The sequence below is a fragment of the Physella acuta genome, unplaced genomic scaffold (assembly GCF_028476545.2).
Source record: "Physella acuta isolate Inbredline_101_S28 unplaced genomic scaffold, ASM2847654v3 ptg000632l, whole genome shotgun sequence".
Taxonomy (NCBI): Eukaryota; Metazoa; Mollusca; class Gastropoda; family Physidae; genus Physella; species Physella acuta.
The window spans coordinates 140,549-145,698 of NW_026732151.1; the positions used below are offsets into that span (position 1 = coordinate 140,549).

The 5,150-nt window shown below is 36.4% G+C and overlaps 1 pseudogene; it reads right to left on the reverse strand.

The window, feature by feature from the left end:
• Positions 1–863: 863 nt before the first annotated feature.
• On the reverse strand, positions 864–1,257 carry LOC131948239 (large ribosomal subunit protein uL29-like; annotated as a pseudogene).
• Between the last annotated feature and the right edge of the window lie 3,893 nt (positions 1,258–5,150).

Here is a 5,150-nt window from a genome sequence, read left to right on the forward strand (position 1 = left end):
CAGATCTATACATCCACCTTTAGGTCTTCAGATCCAAACTTGTCATGTGTTTGGAACAAGTACAGGCTAACAACTTGACGCACTCTCAGCAGTGCAAGATCTTCATGGCTGAAGCAACCACTGAGTTTCACAGGTCATTTGCATGCGAGATCATCAAAGACCTCCAGCTGCAGTTTAAGTAGCGTTTTTCTAAGTTAGATTCAAAGGCAGAAGAAATGGGACTGTTTAAAACCCATTTGAAGCAAATGTGGCCAGTTACAAAGATGAACTGCAGCTGGGGGTCATACTTGTGTGAACAAACATTTTCAAGATTCAATACGATAAGATCAATTTGAGAGCAAACTTGGATCTCGACTGTGTTGTTGGCCCCCGACAGTGTTTCTTTCAGACTTTTTTCTTCGTGGGGGAGGGACACTTGAAAATTGTATATATTTCTATATAAATTATATTTCGTAGATGTGGGGGGGGGGGGTTTATACGTTCTTCGGGTGTAATCGTAAGTTGAGAGTATCAAGTTAATCGTATATCTTAGATGTCATACATTTTATTTTAGTAATCGAGATATGAGTAATCGTGAGATGATTGTATCGGGTACATTGTATACATTACTTGAATAGTGTTTTTGAGTAACTTTTATTTGTGAATATCGAGTAGTCGAGTTAATCGTTGAGTGTAGTTAATCGACGTTATTGTAAGGAGTGTCTGACGAACATCCTCACTAAGATAGCTCTAAGTAGTTTTAGTCTTAATAAAATTAGTTAAGGAGGTATTAACCACACGCACATTGCATCCACTGATGAACAAAGAAGTAAACGCATTTCATTTTTTTTAAATTTTTTTTTTAAATTTCAAAGCATACAACTTTAATACTTTACAGCGTACTTTCTAATTGGATAAAGACGCTGTTTTCCTTTTTACTCTTGCAGGTGAGTTCATAAGTTGTGAGTGCGCGTCTCATTGCCCTGGTCTTCTTTTGTCTCAGGTCCTTGGGTTTGTGAGCCTTCATACGGTAGAATTTACCTAGGTTATCCTTCTGGTAGAATTTACCTAGGTTATCCTTCTGTGTCTGGTTGATGACAGTGAGGACACGAGCAACTGATTTGCGCAGTGTAGATCTTAGCAAATTTGGCTGCAGCTCCACCAGTTACTTTGGCAACGCGAGGGGTCTGCAGTTCATTTCTTAGCTCATCGAGCTGTTTCAGAAGTTCTTCCTTCTTTTTGCCACGGAGTTCCTGAGCCTTGACTTTGGCCATAGCAGATGAGTTCAAGCCAGGGGTCGGCAACCTGCGGCTCGCGAGCCGCATGCGGCTCTTTAGATGTCAGGATGCGGCTCGCCAGCTCCATAATATTAATTTTATTGTCATCATTAATAAAAAATATTATACTTTAAAAAACAACTTTAAACAAGATCAAAACTGAGAATTGGTGGAGTAGAGCGTATACAGACAGCTGGCAGCTGCATGGACACAAGGCCCAGCTCAACAACTGTGCTGTGACCAGCCCCGTGGCAGTGGTTCCGTCCTTTTCAATACCGAAGTGCAATTTTTAAAAATATATTTTCAATACAAATTGTTATTTCCTTCACAAGTCACTTTTTATGTGTCAGTGTGCAATAATTTGACTTTAGTGACATAGTTTTTTAGTTATTAGGGTAGGGATAGTGCTACGGTTATATAATTTGATTTTATTATCCTAGCAGAGCTAACTAAAATACTTTGTTTTGTGGGAATACATGTGTATGTTTTATATGAATAAATAGTGTTTCATACTTAAACCCATTTATTTTAAATCTATTTACCTAATCTTAATCAAATACCGTAATGTTGAAAAAAATATATTGTTGGTGGCTCTTTGAAAACTGGGTAATATTGTAAATTTTTATTTTTGGCTCTTCCGCCTCAAAAGGTTGCCGACCCCTAGTTTAAGCTACAAGGGATTGTTTGTCATTTTGTTAAGTGTCCCCATTCAATAGGGATCCAAAATTTGAAAACAATTGTTTTAGCTAGTTATAATTAAGCCACGGAAAAATTCATATTTATTCTAAAATTTAACTCCAAAAATAAAGGGGTGTATAATTTCTAAAAAAAAGTGAAATATTTAAAAACAAAGTAAAAACAATAAACAAAATTGATGTTTTCAGATTAAAAAAAAATTGAATTAAGAACTCCTGATAAATTGAAACCTGATCAAGTTAATGTTTTTAAAATTACAATCTAGAATTTAAAAAACAAATTATAATTACATTATTTCCCCTGCAAATAAAAACAAGGAAAAAATAATAATATGTACATGGGAGGTAATTCGTTTTATCATCGCCTCCGAGAAGTAACTCGCTTGTATTAAGTTGAATCACCCCATTCTTTTCTATAACGTTTCGTTGGAAAGAAGACCACACTTAACAAAAAATGTTTGTAAGCAGTAGTTAATTAAAATGTATTTAAAAATGACACATCTGTTTTGTATTAGGGCTTAACCTTCAAATTTCAATGGCATAAAAGTATAAATGTAATTACAAAATATAGCTTTATAAAGTGTAATATACCATCAAAGTAATATATATATATATATATATATATATATATATATATATATATATATATATATATATATTACGGCAACTCTAGTCTATGCCAAAGAAAAGGAAATAAACACTCTGTTGTAAAGACTAGTTGTATCGACTGCAACTTATATAAACAAACTCACTTTGTTTTATTGTATTTATTTTGCCAATATATTATTATTATATTTATGTCTGTATTTATGATAGAACCAAAACTTTTTTGGATAAATTGTAGTAGACTATTAAATATGTATTACTGTAAACTCTTATCTATCTATATATATATATATATATATATATATATATATATATATATATATATATATATATATATTTATATATATATATATATATATATATATATATATATATAATTCTCTTCTTGGATACCCTAGAAAACACCAAGCTGTAAGTGCGCCTAGAAGCCCCCTCTCTTCCTTTCTAGACAAATCCCTACCACCCCCACCCCACATGGTCTGGTGAGCTGTGGTTCACGTTAAATGTTTATAATCGTAGAGCCGGGTTTAGTGGCGGCTATTAGGGGCAGATAATTTAATTTGAAACGATTTTAAACCTAGGGGAGGTAACTAAGAGGAGGCTGCTTTCAGGGTGGGGGGTGTGGTTGGGGGAAAAGAGGTTGGGGGTAGTATCGTCCTTAATTACCTACTGATAGTGTTTTAAAGCAATTTTTTTCAGTGGCAGCACTGGTACTGTCACAAATTATGAAGTACTGAAAAGTACAAAATAAAACAACCAAATAGCGGCGTGTGATACGCCGCCGGTCGGCTAGTGACAAATAAAAGGCAATTTACACCTTTTTTGCAATGGCTAATAGTACCTTCCTAACTCCTTATCTCCCTTTCCTCATTTCGTGTTGGACGTGTAACCTTTCCCTCATCCCCACACTGATTAAAGGGAACTAACTGCTTAAATTTTCCACATTCCCATCATTACATTGGTAGCCCCTTATGACTTACATTGTATTTATACTATCAAAAAAAACATATTTCAACAAATGTTATTAAACTGTAAAATTATGCATTATGACGGCGTGTTGGATTGGGGATTGTGACCAGCTCGCTCATAGAGTACCTCGAGTGAGTGCAGCACTCGTAGAAAATATTGTGAGTAGAACGTGAGATACGGAGTGATACAGTGTGTGGACTAGTGATATTGGAGGTCTGTTGATTTTCATGTTATTTTTGGAACTGATTATTCATCACGAAATAAAGTGTTGTCAGAGTGTGCTCCTTTAGATGAGGTGGATGAGTCAGTGCCGAATGAGGTGTCCACAGCCTAGCGTCAAAGTCCTAAGTCGTGGACAAATACCTACACGACAGGTGGTAAGACACCTCTGTCGCATCTAGGTGCTGCGAGAAGGGGTACAACACAACCTATCAAGATACGTCACACGTTTGTCACATTTGGCGTCGTTGGCAGGATGGAAACGAGAAACACACACAAACAACCAAGAATCATAAATCAATCACAACAACACACCCTCGGTTACACATATAAACACATTGGTATAAAGCAGGCGCCGTGATACAATCTATCTATCTATATATATAATTCTCATCTTCGAGCCGTTAGAAAACAAGCTGCAAACGCTCTCCCTACCTCCCCACCCCTACATGGTTTTAGTGAGCTGTGTTCACTCTAAATGTTTACAAGCAGAGCCAACGATTTTAAACGTAGGGGGGGGGGGGAGGAGGGGGGAGGGAAGGAAGGGGGGGGGGTTATGGTCCTTAACGAGCTACCTATAGTGTTTTAAAGAAATATTTTCAGTGTCAGCGTTGATACTGTCGAATTCACAAATTATGAATTATTGAAAATTAGAAACAACTAAATAGCGGCGTATGTTATGCCGCGGGCCGGCTCGTATATAAATAATTCTCTTCTTGGAGACGTTAGAAAACAAGCTGCAAGCGCGCCTTTCAGTCCCCTCTCTTCCTCTCTATCGCTACCACCCCACACATGGTCTGGTGAGCTGTTGTTCACGCTAAATGTTTACAATCCGGGTTTAGTGACGGCTATTAGGGGCAGAAAATTTAGTTTGAAGCTATTTTAAATTTAAGAGGAGGTAACTAAGAGGAGGCTTCTTTCACGGGGGGGGGGGGGGGGGGGGTGGGGGGTGGGGGGCGTGTAGGGGGGGTTAGTGTTTTAAAGCAACTATTTTCAGTAGCAGCATTGGTACTGTCGAATTAACAAATTATGAATTACTGAAAAGTAGAAAATAAAACAACTAAATAGCGACGTATGATACGCCGCGGGTCGGCTCGTATTATATATTTCTGCTAAAAATTCTAGCGCTTCTGAAATCACTACCCTTCAAGCTAATACTAAAAATAGTTATCATAATTGATCAATTTTAAAAAAATACATAGAAAAGTTAATTGTTTATACAAGCGATACATTTTCATTGAAATAGGCATTTACATTAAAATATGCATTTTCAATGAAATGTGCTAATGCACGTTGGAATTGAAAGAATTGTTATACTTCAGATATGTAGACAAGTGTTGTCCTTATGTATCATATTAGGTGCAAAATAAATTAATTGAGTTAACCCTTCACTCTAGAAAGCATG